The sequence below is a fragment of the Sminthopsis crassicaudata genome, chromosome 1, assembly GCF_048593235.1.
Source record: "Sminthopsis crassicaudata isolate SCR6 chromosome 1, ASM4859323v1, whole genome shotgun sequence".
NCBI classification, from domain to species: Eukaryota; Metazoa; Chordata; class Mammalia; order Dasyuromorphia; family Dasyuridae; genus Sminthopsis; species Sminthopsis crassicaudata.
Window position 1 is genome coordinate 307,419,029 of NC_133617.1, and position 18,613 is coordinate 307,437,641.

The window sequence follows — 18,613 nt, forward strand, 5'->3', positions numbered from 1 at the left end:
TAAACTTAGAAAGAGAACACAAATTTAAAAGAAAGGTAAAAGATCAAAAAAGAAAAGTATGTGATCAGAGGAAGTTAGTATGGTGACAGGGAGGATTGAAGAAAAACTCTGGAGAAGTCAATATTGTTAAAATACAGTTATAAGCAAAATCTCATAGAAAAACTGGAAATGGTCTCAAGTCCAGAAAGAACTCATGGAAGAGCTCAAAAATAGGCACTTACTATTCATATTAGAGAGTTAGAATAAGAAGGAAAAGCTTGAGAAAAGAAATGAAAGTAATGCAAAAAAAAATAATAAACATATGGAAAAAAGTCAACAGCTTGGATTTTTTTTAATTACTTAAAATGTAGAACTGGACAAATAGAAAAGAAAGCCCAAAAGCTAATTAAGGAAAACAAGTTCTTAAAAGTTTGAATGAGCAAGTGCACGACTCTATGAGACATTTAGAATCAATCAAACAAATTTAAAAGAATTCACTGGAAAAATAATTGACCTAGAAAATATACAAAATGGAGTCATGTCAAAACCATTCAATTACCTGAAATTTATAATTTAAAGAAAAACCTGTACATCTAATTTTAAGAAATCTACAAGGAAAAGTGTTCTGATATCCTGGAACTAGAGGACAAAATAGGCATTGAAAGAATTCACTGATTAACTCAGAAAAAAATGAACATTATACCTAAACTTCTAAACTACCATGTTAAGGAAAATATTCTGCAAGTAGTCAGAAACAATTAAAAAATCTCAGGAAGGGTCACAATTAGGATTATAAAGCATTTAGTAAATGCTATAAGAAAAGATAGAAGAATATGGAAGATGACATTCTGGAAAGCAAAGAAGCTAAGACCACAATCAAAAATTACTTACTGGGGAAAATTAAGCATAATGAATCAATAGGAAAGGAATTCTTCATTCAATGAAATAGGACTTCAACGTTTCATAAGAAGAAGACAAGAATTAATACAAAAACCTGATTTCCAATATCAAGATTCAACAAAACAGATAAAAAGAGAAATGAAAACATAAGGAACTCAATAGTCCTAAATTGTTTACATTTTCACAGGGAAGATGATACTAGAAATTCTTAAAAATCGTGTCACTAATAATACAACTAGAAAGAATATACACAGAGACTAAGGATATAAGATAAAAGTGAGGAAACGACATAAAATAACTGGGTACAGAAAGAAGATAGAGATAGAATGGGGAAAACTATTTCAAATGAAGTGCCCTAGAAGATTTCAGCAGATGGGATGATAGGAGGGTAGGCAATGGGTAAAAGTTGAAACTTACTCTCATCAGTGTTGACTCAAAGAAGGTATAATCAGTTGAACATAAACATCTAGCTTGTTCAAGAGGGAAGTAGAAAAGGAGAAGATTAAATAAAAGGAAGAGAAAACTGAGAGAAGGGATGGTAGATGAGAGGAGGTAGTAGAACAAAAACACTGGTGAGGAGGGAAATAAGAGGATAAATAAGAAAAAAAATAGCATGAAGAAAAATACACAGTTAATCATAACACAATGTGAATGAGATGAACTGTCCCATAAAACAGAAGCAGATAGCAGAGTGGGTCAGAAACCAGAATCATAGAATATATAGTTTAAAAGAAACATACTTGAAGCTGAGAGATACACAGAGTAATGGTAGTTGCTGTAGTAGAATCTTTTAAGCTTCAACTGAAGGAAAAATAAATCATTGGTGGCAAACCTGATTTCAGACAAAGTAAAAGAAAAAAATATATACTTAATTAAAAGATAAGGAAGCAAAGTTACTCTTGCTGAAAGGTTCCATAAAAATGATACAATATCGTTATTAATAATATATGCACAAAGTGGTAAAACATTGAAATTCCTAATGGAGAAGCTAAGGAAGTTATAGGAAGAATTAGACAGCAAAAGTGTACTAGTGGGGAACCTAAACTGTCCCCTGTCAAAACTTGAAGAATCCAATCATAAAGTAAATAAGAAAGAAACTAAGGAGATAAATAGAATACTGGAAAAGTTGAATATGAAAAACTTTAGGAGAAAATTGAATGGGAACAAAACAGAAAGGGTGTATTTTTTTAACCCCCCCCAACATGTGTGTGTGTGTGTGTGTGTGTGTGTATGTGTGTGTGTGTGTGTGTGTGTGTGTGTGTGTGTGTGTGTGTGTGTGTAAAAATGTATACAAGCATCATTTCTCATGGAAATTAGTTAGAAGTTCTCCAATAAAATCTGAGGTGGATGAAAGATTCCCATTAAAAGGACTATTTATTCAATATAAAATTAGAAATGTTAATTTTATCAACAAAAGAAAAAAAAATGAAGGAATTAAAATAGATGATGAGGAAATAAAAGTATCACTCTTTGAGCATGATATAATGGTTCACTTAGAAAACCTTAGAGAATCAATGAAAAAAAAATCTACTTGAAACAAAACTTATAGCAAGATTACAGAATACAAAATAAATTCACATAAATCAAAAAAATTTCTTTATATAGACCACAAAGCCAAGCAACAAGAGCTAGAAAGATAAATTTTATTAGAATAATAAGTAATGGCCTAGCTGGGAAAAGTAAAAATTCATAACCAAACAAGAGATGAAGGTTGTTTCAAAATACACTACCTTCAAGGAGTTCACATTATAATGGATGAGACAATATGTATTAGAATTACTAGATTACTAGGTGCTATTACATTACAAATATGCAAAAAAAGTACACACAAACTGTACATAGCATACACAGATGATAATCTCTGAGGGAAATCACTAGCACTGGAAGAGAGGAAAATCAGGAAATAGCTGCTATAGAAGGTGGTATGCTGAACTTCTCCATGTGATCAGGAACAGATAATTTTTATTTTATCAAAATATGAAATGCTTTTTACACAAACCAATGCAATCAAGATTAAAAGCAAAACAGACATGTGGGAAGCAAACTTTAGAGCAAGTATCTCTATAAAGTTTCAGTTCTCATATATGTAGAGAACTGAGTCAAATTTGTAAAAATACTAGCCATTCCTCAATTGATAAGTGGTTAAGGAATATGAATAGATATTTTTGGATGAAGAAATCAAAGCTGTTTATAGGCATATGAAGAAGTACTCCAAATCAGTTTTGAAGAGAAAATGCAAATTAAAATATCTCTGAAGTACTACCTCTATTTCTCAGATTGGTTAATATAATAATGACAACAAAACAAAAAAAGAAAATGATAAATGTTGGAGAAGGTGGAAAAACTGGAAAGTACTGTACTGTTACTAGAGATGTGAACTTATCTAACCATTCTGGAATGTAATTGGGAACTATACCCAAAGAGCAGCAAAACTGTTAATTTGACCCAGAAATTACACTACTAAGTCTGTTTCTAAAGAGATCATAAAAAGAGGAAATCCCATCAGATGCAAAAAATATTCATAGAAGTCAGAATCAATATAAAATAGGAACAGGTTCTCTGTCCTAAAATGTACCTACTTGTTATAATGACTTCTTGAATATGATATGAAAAAGGGTCATAAGTCAACAACTTTACTTAATCTATAATGAAAATTACCTTATGTGCCACATAGAAAGAAGGCCAAAATAAATTAGTTTGTTGTAAGATAAAAATGGCTTCAAACACACTGTTTTCATGCTATCAAGACATTCCCAAATCTGGTCGGAAGCATTAAAACAAAATAGATTTAAACATAATCGGTAACTATTTTTAAAAATAAATAAATAAAATATAATCGAACACATAAATTTTATATTGAAAAAACTTAGTTAATATTAGGTTTAAACTCATCCCTATTTATAGATTAATGGTCCAGGTTTCTACTTAGTTTGACATCATTACTCCTAAAAATCTTCAATTCTTCTAAAACTTTCTCAGGCTTCTGACTAGGAAGTCCCTTACCCAGAAATATCTACTTTCACATTTGCTACCACTGCTCCTCCAACTTCCCCACTTAACTCAATAAAACAAATCATTGCCATTCAGAGTTGCCACAATTAGTCCTAAACCAAAGACACTGCCTCCAAGGAGTTTACATCATAATGGACAAGATAATATGCAAAAAATCTCAGAGGAAAGTAACTAGCACTGGAAGAGAGGAAAATCAAGAAACAGTTGCTACACAAGGTATTTTTTTATGGTTTTCATTCATAAATTGTTTGCATTTCTATGATTCCTAGAATGATCAGTTCACTATCCTAGCCTTTCTCTATGACTATGCCTTCAATGCTGCATAAAAAGAATAGGAAAGTCTCAGAGTCATCTTGCCTTTTTTTTTTTTTTTTTGTAAAAATAAAATTTAGAGAAAAGTCAAGAACATGAAATCCATAAATCATTTTTTCTCCCTGAATCTGCTACAAAAGATTCAATCAGCTGTATAACTATTCAGAGATATTGTTAAACTTTAATATTCAATAATGTGTAACCCAGACACAATCTTTGGTTCCTATATGCTGCTCTTAAAAACAATTAATTTGTTGACAAACTTTCTGTCAATGAATTGTTGACCTGCTATTTGAACTGGTTGATTCTAAGATGGAAAACATAAAGACCTTCATCTGGTCTATATGAAAAGCCTTTCTACCTTGATAGGGCATAGCAGATTTTGAATTTTTATGGCATGACCTTCAGGGATGAGGCACAGATAAGGGATTTTATTGGGGAGCTACTCAAAGTGTTCTTGAAATTATTCAAACATTTTGTCAAGATGGCAAATATTTTTGGCAAAAGTTTGGAAAATTGAAATAATTATGTGTTTATTTGAAAGCATATTTCTTTGTGATTATTTCACATATACATGTATGCTCCCTTATGATTCACAGGAAAGGCTAATACTTGTTTCCTTACCCATCCCAAACCATGATTAGAGATTTTTTTCTCTTTTATTTCAAACAACCCCAAAATATTTTTCTGCATTTAGTAAATATCTCTGCTATTTTGTAATTTCTTTTTCTTTCCTCCTACTTCCTCCCACTGCTAATATAATTACAAACACCCCAACACACTCTGTAGGTGTAGCTTATTTTAGGTATTTGTAACTGATTCAAAAGCAATGTCTTGATACTTTAGAGATATCATGGGAACAATATTGCTGTGATACATTTTGTAACTATCAGAACTAATAACATTAATATTTATGAAGTGAGAATTATAAAAGTGTTATCTGAATATAAATGAAGTGATAACAAAAGTTGATCTCATGTCCCTTCTGGCTTTGTGATTCTATGATGAAGACTGATAAAGATGTCTAATGCTTAAAATAACTACAATTATTTAGGTTGCCTTATTATTTTAAAATATTTTATGAAACTATTATCCCGAGGGTCATTAAAAGGGGGGGAAATATATGCTTTATAATAAGGTAATTTCATTTTCTAAAAACCACTATTCTAATTTGATTTGCTTCATTTTGGGAGGAGAAAGGGGCTATTTATTGAAATTATAAATACCAAATTTCTATAAAAGTTATCAGTACACTGATCGTTATCAACAAAAGAAATCAAAATAGCACTTAGTATTTATGACAAGGTTTGTAGCTGGTAAATCACATTATATAAACTTTCCCATTTGAACTCAAAAAATAGTACAATAAGGTCAGTATTAGTTATTGTTATCTCATTGTAGAGATGAGGAAGCTGAGGTTAATAGTTTATATAAGCTTTGTTTTGTGACCAAAGATAAGTCATTTAACCTCTCACTTGCCCTGGCAACTTCAATTCTTTGAATTACAAATTAATAAGCAATTGATCACTATGGAGTAAGTTTCTATACCAAGACTGTATTGAATTAATGAATCATGGGTTTTGCAAAACAAGATATAAATCAATAACAAGCCAATGCAGGATATCAGATTCAGATGATACCCAAAATAACAGTAAGATTCACAAATTAAAGCCTAAAGCCATATTTTAAATTATTTGTTTTGATGTGACTTTAGGGGAAGAATCCTAACTCACAGTGAATTTTTATTAAACTGGTAATCAACTAGTTTTCCTGATATTTCTTCCCCTACACAAAAATTTTTAATAATGTTTTCCCCATCTTATATTATAAAGTTGATTTTTTTTTAAAACAATAGATACTTAGCATTTTCCTTATTAAAATTCACCTCTCAAAAAGCCTACTAGTTTGTTTTGGTCTTTTTGGATATTGAGGTTTCTTTTTTTCATTTTATGTATTAACTATCCCCTTTGGATTGGTCTCACTTAAGTATTTAATCAACTCCCCAACTTACTCTTTTATCCAATAATTGAATAAATGATTATTAGAGCTAGAAAGTATCTTAGAGATCAGAGTTTGGAACCAAAGGAAGTTATTCTTAATCCATTTTAAAGATCTTATTATACTTTAAATATGGGAAGTGGTGTCTAAATACATGTTTTCACTGTTATCTTAGATATATAGATGAAATACAAGGACTATGAAAATTAAGTTCACAATGTTAATGAATTGGCATGATTCTTCTCTTATATAGTCTTTCTTACTTAACACCAAGAAAAATTTTTATGCTTTCCTTTTCAAGACACATCACTGTTATATTTGTATGATAAATATGACAACCTGTTGCAAAATTTTTATTAATGTTGCATGATTCCAGGAATGTGCCTTTTTTAGTTCTGCTCAAAATAGCTTGTTCCGTATAGATCTTATAGTTTGTCTTTTTTCCTAAAGTTCTTTTACTGTTCTTTTGTATCATATTTTCTTGACCTTGCTACTTTGTCCTCTACCTTATTAAGAAGGAGAATTTAGCAATAAATTCTTATTGGTAGACAGATTTTCAAGTATTATTTCTATGGCATCAATATTTTTTTTTCTTTTTTATGTTAAATCCAATATATGTGTACATATGTATATAATTATACTGCTACATAAGAAAAATCACATCAAAAAGAAAAAAAAATGGGAAAGAAAACAAAATGTAAGCAAACAACAACAAAAAGAGTGAAAATACAATGTCTTGATCCATACTCAGTTCCCACAGTCCTCTGTCTAAGTATAGATTGCTCTTTTCATCACAGGATCATTGGAACTCTCCTGAATCATCTCATTGTTGAAGAGAGCTGCGTCCATCAGAACTGATCATTGTATAATTTTCTGGTTACCATGTACAATGATCTCCTGATTTTTCTCATTTCAATTAGCATCAGTTCATGTAAGTCTCTCCAGGCCTCTCTGAAATTATTCTACTGATTGTTTCTTATAGAATAATAATATTCCATAATATTCCTATACCATAATTTATTTAGCCATTCTCTAACTAATGGGCATCCACTCGGTTTCCACTTATTTGCCACTACAAAAAGAGCTGCCATAAACATTTTCACATAAGTGGGTCCCTTTCCCTCCTTTATGCTGGATCAAATGATTTGCACATTTTGATAGAACTTTGGACATAGTTCCAAATTGCTCTCAAGAATGATTGGATCGTATCACAATTCTACCAAGAATGTATTAGTGTTCCAGTTTTCCCACATCCTCTCCAACATTCATCATTATTTTTCTGGTCAGCTTAGCCAGTCTGAGAAGTATGTAGTGTTATGTCAGAGTTGTCTTAATTTGTACTTCTGATCAATAGCAATTTAGAGCATCTTTCATATCACCAGAAATGATTTCGATTTCCTCATCAGAAAATTGTCTGTTCATATCCTTTGACATTTATCAATTGGAGAATGGTTTGAATTCTTATAAATTTAAGTCAATTCTTTCTACATTTTGCAAGTGGGGTCTTTATCAGAATACTTCAATGTAATTTTTTTTTCCCCACTCCATTGCTTCCCTTCTAATCTTGTTTGCATTGCTTTTATTTGTACAAAACCTTTTTAACTTAATATAATCAAAACAATCTATTTTGTATTCAATAATGTACTCCAATCTTTCTTTGGCCACAAATTCCTTCCTTCTTCACAAATCTGAGAGTTAAACCATCCTTTGTTCTAATTTGCTTATTATATCACTCTTTTTGTCTAAATCATGAACCCATTTCAACCTTAGCTTAGGATGCAGTGGTAGGTGGGGGTCAATGCCTAGTTTCAACCATACTAATTTACAATTTTCCCAGTATTTTTTGTCAAACAGTGAGCTCTTATCTGAAAAACTGGTCTTTGACTTTGTTAAACACTAGATCACTACAGTGATTGAAGATTTTGTTCTATGAACGTATTATATTCCACTGATTGACTACTCTATTTCTTAGCCAACATCACTTATTTTTCCCCAGTTATACTTTTCTCTTTCCATTCTTCCTTTCCTTCCTTTTTAGTATTTTGTTTCTGACCATCCCCTCTCTCAAACACCCTTACCCTTACACAGCCCCTCCCCCTTTCTTATACCTTTCCCCTTCTACTTATTTTCTCCCTTCTCTAGTCTCCTCCTTTCTTTTCCCCCTTTTCCCTCCTATTTCCCTATTGGATGAGACAAGCTTCTCTATGAAGCTAAATATGTCTGATATTCTTTCTTTGAGCCAAATCTGATGAGAGTAACATTCACACAATGTTTATCCCCCTCATTACTTTCTTTCAATTATAATAGACCTTTTTTTACCTCTTCATGAGATGTTATTTACCCCATTCTAACTCCATTTTCTTCTTAGATTGTCTCTCCTCAAATTATTTTCCAGGTCAGTTAATTTTTTTTTCCAATGATGTATTTTGCATTTTCTTCTATTTTTTCTTTTTCTTTTTTTTTTTTCGGTTTTTTTGACTGAATCTTGAAGTCTCATTGAGTCAGTCATTCACTTCCATTTGTTTAATTGTAATTTTTAGTGAATTATTTTCTTCAGTTAACTTTATCTCCTTTTGCATTTGACCAACTGAACTTTTAACTTTTTACTGCATTTTTTTCATTTTACAAATTTCATTTTTTAATAAATTGGATTCTTTTTCTTTTTTTATTATATATTTTTTATAATATTATCCCTTGTATTCATTTTTCCAAATTATCCCCCCCTCCCTCTACTCCCGCCCCCCTGATGACAGGCAATCCCATACATTTTACATGTGTTACAATATAACCTAGATACATGTGTGTAAATACCATTTTCTTGTTGCACAACAAGCATTAGATTCCGAAGGTACATGTAATCTGGGCAGACAGATATTAGTGCTAACAATTTACATTCACTTCCCAGTGTTCCTTCTCTGGGTATAGCTACCTCTGTCCATCATTGATCAACTGGAAGTGAGTTGGATCTTCTTTATGTTGAAGATTTCCACTTAATTGGATTCTTTTTCATATCTTTATAAAGAATTATATGAATTTTTTCCCATTTCATCAAATATATTTTTATGGAGTTTTCTTCAGATACTTTTATTTATTTCTTTCCCAAACCCTCTTGCAAAATGTTTATTTCCTTTCTCCATTTTTCTTCTAACTCTCTTTTAAGATTCATTTTGAATTCTTCCAAAGAGCATTGTGAAATGGGGACCAACTCATATCACCTTTTGGGACTTCATCTAGATATGATTTGCCTTTAAGATCCTCAGGTTTTGAGGTATATGCTTCTCTTTCTCCATATAAGCTATCTATGATCAGAATTCTTGTTGCTTTTTTTGCTCATTTTTTTAAAGGTTGAGGTCTTTTGTTAAGGCAGATGGGTGATAGCTACTTAACATTGCCCTGGAGCCGGTGCTGCTGAATTCTGATGCTGTGAGGTGTGGCCAGGTTCCCCATTTTTCTGGAGTTCAGAGGTTCACTATTTGCCTTTTGTATTTGCTTAGGATATCTCACAGCTAATCTGCTGATCCAATGGACTGTAATGAGGGCAGAGTAGCCTAAGAGCCTCCCAGTAGTTTTCCCAGTGCAGGATGCCACAATGCCCTAGCTTCCTGCCAATGGCTCACTGTGCAGTGTCTGAGCTCTGTTGCCTATTTTCTATTTAATGCCATCTTGGCTCTGCCCCCTTGGCATTAGTATATTGCACATATTTAACATCTATGCAAAACATCATTTGAAAAGAAAATAATGTATTTTAGAATCCTAAAGATTAAGATAAAGAAAACTAAATGAACTGGGCTCAGATTCTTAGATTATCTGTGAAGTTCTGATACCTCATTTTCTCAATGAAAAAGGATTAATATAGCAAGGATCACTTCAGGTTTAATCAGCACAATTATCCTTCTTATTGGGTGTCTGGTGAGGAGAAAAGCAAGAAATGATCCCTGAAAAGATTTTTAAAAGGAAACATTTCCTTTGCCCCTCTTATTCCATGCTTCAGTTCTTATGTCTACTCATGAAGATAACTATTTTGCTATAGCCAGAGGCTTTGCTAACTATTTCTGTTACTACAAACCAGCTTCAGAGCCAAAAAGCTAAGCTATCCTTTTTATCTAAAATTTATAAATCATTTCAAGAAAAGAGTTTTATATCTCACAGTGTCTCTTTGCTTTTGAATCATTTAATTAACTTATATAGTTCCTCAGAATTCACTAGCTTAAAACAATTCAAACAACTGAGTTTTACAGATGAGTGTGTGTGTGGGGGGGAGTGATTTGAAATTATTTGAAGAAGAGCTCTATTAGAACTTTGCTTATAATTATCTGACTGTGAACAGGACTTAAACTTTTGCCTCATTTTACATGTAGAAAAAAAGAAACATAAAAAGTTGCACACATCACAATACCAAAAATATGCTAGATAAATTATAGACAATCTTAAACCACTACTTTGTATATTGTGATATGATCTTCCAGTATCAGACTTTCTCATTTATTATCTTAAAGAGTACGTGCATATAATATGAATCTCAATAAGAGTTTCTAGTAGAAGGACAGCCCTTCCTTTGAATTAGGAGGCCTACTCTGAATAAAATATTCTTGTAACACAAAGTAGAGTGGTTGTGGGAAAAAAAAAAAAGTTTTCAAATAAAGTATTGTGTTAAATTTGAGAGGTAAAATAGGAGAGTGGGGAAAAAAAAAAGTTGGTCTTGAACTCATCTTCCTGTACAGTGTATGCACTATGTATCCTCTCCATACCCCATAAAAAAATCATATATTTGCATGTACATATATGAAAAGAGAACGAAAGATATATATGTATATATATATATGTGTGTGTCTGTGTGTGTGTGTCTGTGTGTGTTTGTGTGTGTCTGTGTGTGTATAGGAAGGTGAAGTAGGCTCCTCAGTAAAATTTAGAATATTTTCATTTTCCAAAGGGCGACTTTACCCTGATAATTAATTTAATTAATGACTCAATATATCAAAGTCCATCCCCTAATATATATATTACCTATTTCACCTTGACAAGATTATTGTTGTAGGCAAGATTCTAAGACTTAAATTTCAGAGAAGGTGGTCATATGTATTTTTAGAGGAAGTTTCTTTGCCTGGGAATTTTTAATCAATGAAATTACATATCACATCGATATCCCTCTGCATTATTTAATATCTTCATAATGAGTGAGAATAGTATAAATTTGAAGGTGTAATAACAGAAACAAAAGTAATCCATGAGTCCAAAAATTTAGCATGTAGATCTTCTGTTACCAGATATAAGATTGTAGGCAAATTTGCATTCTCACTACACATCTATCAAATGGATACTTAGGCTGTATGATCAGATAGAGCCATAATCCACCTTTAGTATTACATGAAATTAACTTGTAATTTGAAGAACTAGAGAAAAATAATGTGAATGATAGTTACTGTTGATGTGTTAAGGAAGTAGTTGTTTATCCAAATGAAAGATTATACTATACTCCTGCATTACCTTTCAAATTTTATACTTAGATTATTTCACTTGATGATACCAAATTACTCCAAAAGAAAGGGGACAAAAAATAGATTTCACTAATAATACTCTAAAGTATTCTTTCAGAATTAACAAAAAATGAAGAGAGAGAAATTTAAAAGAAAACAAACCAATTAAAAGAACAGAGAGATTATATTATTATCTAATGAAACAATAGAATCCTATTTTTATATTTCGAATATTCATCATTTCATTGCTGTCAATTATAAATCACCCAACCTTACCAAATTCTGAAGTTCTTGGAAAAGACATTTAACTTGGTCGATTAAAACTATTTCCACTCATATGAAAGAGTGTTCCAAATCACTATTGATCAGAGAAATGCAAATGAAGACAACTCTGAGATATCACTACACACCTGTCAGATTGGCTAAGATGACAGGAACAAATAACAATGAATGTTGGAAGGGCTGTGGAAAAACTGGGACACTGATGCATTGTTGGTGGAGTTGTGAAAGAATCCAACCATTCTGGAGAGCAATCTTGGAATTATGCCCAAAAAGTTATCAAAATGTACATACCCTTTGACCCAGCAGTGCTACTAGTGGGCTTATATCCCAAGGAAATACTAAAGCAGGGAAAGGGATCTGTATGTGCCAAAATGTTTGTGGCAGCCCTTTTTGTAGTGGCTAGAAACTGGAAAATGAATGGATGTCCATCAATTGGAGAATGGTTGGGTAAATTATGGTATATGAATGTTATGGAATATTATTGTTCTGTAAGAAATGACCAACAGGAGGAATACCGAGAGGCTTGGAGAGACTTACATCAACTGATACTGAGTGAAATGAGCAGAACTCGGAGATCATTATACACTTCAACAATGATACTATATGAGGATGTATTCTGATGGAAGTGGATATCTTCAACATAGGGAAGAGCTAAACCAATTCCACTTGATCAATGATGGACAGAATCAGCTACATCCAGAAAAGGAACACTGGGAAATGAGTGTAAACTGTGAGCATTATTATTATTTTGTTTGTTTGTTTTTCTTCCCAGATTATTATCTTCTGAAAACAATTCTTCCTTTGCAACAACAAAATTCGGTTCTGCACATATATATTGTACTAGGATATACTATAAGATATTTAATATGTATGGGAATTCCTGCCATCTAGGGGAGGGGGTAGAGGGAAGGAGGGGAAAAATTTGGAGCAGAAGGGAGTACAAGGGATAATGTAATATATATATATATATATGCATATGTACTGTCAAAAATGTTATAATTATAAAAATTAATAATAAAAAAAAAGAAAACTCCCTAATGAAATACATGACAAACTTATAAGGTCTCAGAGGGATTTCATAATGTGCCATGATTGAAAAATCATATCATCTCACAAATTGCATTGTATAATGGTCTTACAATCTACAAAGGGTAATTATTGAGCAATATAGTTTATGACTAAACCAATGCAAAAACTTACCAGAATTAATCAGAGAGCATTACCTTTTTTCTAGCAAATTTATTTATTATGAATTATATTAATTATATATTATTTTATATTACACACATTATATTATGAATCATGTCGGAGAGAAAAACCAGAGCAAAAGAGGAGAAAGGTGGGAGAGATAAATAAAAACAGAATAAGGAAGTGAACATAGCATATGTTGATTTACATTCAATCTCCTTAGTTCTTTTTCTGGACATAGATGACGTTTTCTGTCCAAAGTCTTTTGGGATTGCTCTGCATCACTGAATCACAAGGAATAATCAAGTTTTCCACAATTGATCAGTATACATTCTTGCTCTTATCATGTACAATGAGATTTCTGGTTCTGCTTTATTTCCCTCAGCATCATTTTGTGTAAATCTTTCCAGGTCTTTCTAAAATCAGCTTATTCATCATTTTTTTAATAGAAGAGAAGACTACTTTTAAGCAACCAAAATTTCTTAGAAATAATTGGTGCTTAAATTTACTAGAAAAGAAAGAGAAGAAACTAAGGTTTTATATGGTGCCAGTGGTGCCAGATACTATGATAAATACTTTAAAAAAAATAAATATAACATGTAATCCTCACAATAAGTATATAAGGTAGCTGCTATTTTTATCCCCATTTCATACTTGAGGAATCTTAGACAAATAAGGATCAAATGATTTGCCAAGAATTACATAGCTGTTAAATGTTTGAAGATGTATTTGAATTCTTGTCTCTATGCTTAGCATTCTATGTACTTTCACACCATCTGCATATAAAAATATTTAGGGAAAGAAAAATATTGAATCAGAAATTCTCAACATTATATGATATGTAAGCATAACTATACAATCAAGTTATTTCAATAAGTGAACTTTCCCAGCATCATGAAGACAATTTTGGTTCTCTTCATTGGTCTGGTGAATGTTGCTTGGAGAGCTTTTGTCTATGTCATACTTAGCACAGTAGGTAGAAAAGAAAATTTTCTAAACACTGTAAAATACACATGAGGCGCTGCTGACTACTTATTTTCTTCTCTTTTAATGTAGTATTTCCCTGGTACAGTTGGGATGTGAGTAATGGGAATTAGAAATAGTTTTTGTTTGGTTTCTGACTTGTTAATTACTTAGTCTGAATTAGTTTATCAAATGCATTTTAACTATTCAGTGACTGTGAGCAGGCCTTAGAGGGTAGAAGTAAATTAAAAAGAGACATCTAGAAAATAGGGAACTGTAATAGGAAAGAAAAAAAAAAAAGGTCAATGGACTTTTGGAGTTTAAAAACCTCTACAATTGAGGAGGATTCTGGGAATATGGCAAATAGGTTGGTAAATTTTAAGTTCTCTAGATTTCTCCCACAAATAGAACAAATTTGCATCTCAGGGCAAACAGACTGGTAAAAAATCAAGAAGATGAGGCAGAACAGGGCTTCTCCTGAAACAATCACAGAAGATCTGAATAAAGACACTGGGTTGGGATTAACCTGTCTAAAGTGCAAACACCTTTGGGCTAGCTCCACAGAAATACCAAGAGGGAACCCCTGTGGCTAGTTGTGTGTGGCTGGAGCCTCAGCAGGAAGCACAGAGACTTTTATCTCCCAGATTGTTTGTTGAGTTGGGATTTGAGTCTGGGAAGACCAAGAGAACCTCTTCTGATTGGGAATGCCAGGCCCAGCTGTGCTGCTGAGATGAGGCCTTGGATGAGAAGGAACCAGCACCCAGTGAGTGGAGAAACAGTGAGGCAGGGATGCTACTGGCTGGGAGCACTTGCATAAGGGTGGAGCTCTTGGTTTGGGGTTTCTGGTCAGAGTGGAGAGCTGAAGGGAAGGTTAAGGTAAGATACCCAGAATCCACTGATTCAAGTTGCTTACACTAATATCTCTCTCTCTCTTTTTTTTTAATGAACTAGTAAAGAAGAAAGAACCCACCACTGAAACATATGAGAACAGGGAAGCCTGGGATTCATTTTCAGAGGAGGACACTTTAGTTAAAAAAAAAAAAAAATAAAAGTTCTATCCCAAAGAGTAATGGTAAATGACTCCCTGCCCAGAGAGAACTGATGGAAGTCAAAAAAAGAAATTAATAATTGAGTGAGAGACATTGAGCAAAAACTTTTTTAAAAATTAAAAATACACAAGAAAAACAAGAAGATGAAAAAAGTTAACCAACTAACTAGAAAAACTATATTCTTTCTTCTCTTTTGATTTTAAGTCCTGTCGATTAATGTATCTGATCTTTTTTAAATCTGGAGATCTTTTATTAGCTTTAATTTTTCCCCTTATAAATTTTGCATTCTTACTTTCCTTTTCCACTTTGGTGGATTTATCACTGAATCTGAAAATTGAAGATTTCTCAGCCTCGTCTGGTATTGGAAAATTCACTGTTCAATGGCTAGTCCCATCCCCAAATAAATGGTGAAGGAATAGCACTAGCTACAGTAAAAAACCAACAATCTTTTAGAAGCAGTATAAATCTACAAGCTAGTCTTTGCATAAATATGGAACTATGCCCAAAGTACTACTGATCTTTATATACAGTGCCTCTCCTGGGCCTTTATACCAAAGAGATCAAAAAAAGGGAAAAGGACTCACATGTGCAAAAATGTGAAACTGGAAACCTAGTGGAAACCCATCAGTTGGATTATAGCTGAATAATTTTCAGAAGAGTGAATTTAGGGACTAAAATTCAGAAACTGGACAGTAACAAGTGAGGTTAAATGATTTCCCAAAATATCACATACATAGTAAGTACCAGAGCAAATATTCATATCCCCTAACTCCAAAATAATATATCTCTGCATTGTGCCACTTGGTGCAACAGCAAGATTATACAATGATCAATTCTGATGAACATGGTTTTCTTCAGCAGTGATGGGTTTCCACTCAGTTTCCAGTTTCACTTTTTTGCACATGTGAGTCCTTTTCCCTTTTTTTGATCTCTGAAAAAAAAAAATAAAAATAAAATAGAGAAAAAAAAAGTAATACAAGGTTTTGTAAGGGCAAATGTTGAAAACTACCTATACATTTCATATTTATTTTGAAAATAAAGAGCTTCAAAAAATGAAAAAAAATAGGAAAAAAGATTTTTCATCAATATTCATTAGGAAAATTGGTCTATAATTTCTTTTTCTGTTGTGACCCTAACTAGTTTAGGTATCAGTACCATATCTGTGTCATAAAAGGAATTTGGTAGGGCTCTTTCTTTCCCTAAGTGGAATTATTATTCTTTAAACATTTGGTAGAATTCACTTATAAATCCATATAACTCATGATCTTTTCTTAGGAAGTCGATTATTAACTTGTTCAATTTCTATTATAAAATTTTGATTATTTAAGTAATGTATTTCCTACTCTGCTAATCAAGGCCATCTAATCAGCATTGATCCATTTCACTTAGATTATCAGATTTATTGACATACAGTTGGGCATAGTAGATCTTAATTATTGCTTTAGTTTCTTCTTCATTGATGGAAAGTTTTCCCTTTTCAATTATGATCCCTCCAATTTGATTTTTTTTCAATTTTTTAAATCAAATTAATTGTTTTATTTATTTTGTTTTTTTTTCAAAAAAACAACTCCTAGTTTTATTTATTAATTTAATAGTTTTCTTATTTTCAATTTTATTATTCTACCCCTTTATTTTCAGAATTTCAAATTTTATATTTAATTGGGGGGGTTAGTTTTCTCTTTTTCTAACTTTTTTGTTGCATGCTAAATTCATTGATATTCTCTTTCTCTATTTTATGCAAATAAACATCTAGAAATTGATAATTTCCCCTAATAATTATCTTGGTTGCATCCAATAAATTTTGTTATGATGTGCCATTAGTGCCATTTTCTTGGTTGAAATTATCAATTGTATCTATGATTTGTTGTTCAACCACTCATTCTTTAGGATTAGATTGTTATTTTTTTTTTTTCAGTTAACTTTTGGTCTATTTTCCCCTGGTTCTTTATGATATGTAAGTTGTTAGGTTTTTGCATTTTCATGCAAAAAAAAAAAATGTTCTCAGTTTACAAAGGCTGTGTGTAGAACTTTTTTTTTTTTTTTTTAATCCCTCAAGTTTCTGGTCTGTGAATCCTATTGTTCTCAATCTTTTTCTTGCCATCTACTCGTCGTTTGCATAAGAATAGGTAACATGCAAGTTCAATGACTTCTAGTCCACCAAATATTTTCTCTTGTAGCACAAGAAAGACAATTGTGATAAAAAAAAAAAAATACCACAAAACAATGCTGTAGCAATATGTAAGAAGACACATAGTAGGTGGGAAGAAGGTCTGATATAGGATAGAAAACAGTTTGATCATTTGTACCCTGAATTCTGATTTGCAAGGTGGAATAACACTCTTCCCTGTGAATCCAAATTCTTCTGACCTTCATAGAACATACTGAGTCACTCTTCTTTCTCTTGCCATTGTTTGTGGCACCAGACTTGCAGTCCCTTCTTGGAGTCTGGTAGTGTTTCTACTGGATATATACTGATGTGAAAGTGGATCTCTTTGGGGGAGTTTCCATTTATGAGGTGCTTCTCTGTCTGAGGAATGTTATGAGGATATGCGACAGTGACATCATGGATGGCATCAGGGTTCTTAACTTCTCTTAGGCACTCCACTACAAAAGTAAAGTCTGTAGTTCTTGGATATAAGACATATTCATATTTCTCAAGTCCATTCTTTTCAGCAAACTCATTGCTTTTAGCCTTCTGTTTTCTGTGAGATCAGTCCCTTCTGGGAATATGAGGAGTTGAAGTGGTTCCTGAATATCACAAAAATAATTTATCATATTTTCAAAGTGACTCTTATCATCCTTCCACCTTCTATGAATGAAGATATAGGCAGCAGCCTGCATTGCCCAACCAAAACCAGGAATACTTTTGAGACTCGATTTGAGGCAGATTTTTTTCTAATCTGAGATAGCTATATCGCATTAGGCAATTCCACAGAAACATCCAATCCATTCCTGTCCGGTGATTCATAATAATATCACTTCTCTCCCCAGAAACAAAATTATCACCTGTTATGATCACTTTTACACGAAACATGGTCTCCAGCAAAGCCACTGGAAGTGTGAGCCAGGTTGCTACAAGGCGATTGTTGATCCAGCGATAAAAGGATGGCTTTATAAACATCAAAGGTAAACAAGGAGCCAACATGAAAATATTTCCAAAAAAGCTTCCCAAAAAGAGTTCAATCATAAAGTATATCCCCTTCAATGACAACATGGCTCTGAGCAGGTGATGTCACGACCAGCACCTCAACACCTATTTCACCTGTTATTCAGTGCCTGAGGCTGTGCTAAATTAGAGTTCCTGGGCCTGGGAATCTCATTCTAAATATCATCAGGCTGCTCGAGCTTTACATTTACAATTTGGAATAACAAGAGAGGAAGCTAGGAGCATAGTAAAAAGCTGTACAGCTTACCTTCTTTTCCATGCTCCTACACTCCCTCCATGGAAGAATCCTC

The 18,613-nt window shown here is 32.5% G+C and overlaps 1 pseudogene; it reads right to left on the minus strand.

Annotated features, from left to right (window-relative positions):
• Positions 1–17,208: 17,208 nt before the first annotated feature.
• Positions 17,209–18,371, minus strand: LOC141549827 (lysocardiolipin acyltransferase 1 pseudogene; annotated as a pseudogene).
• Between the last annotated feature and the right edge of the window lie 242 nt (positions 18,372–18,613).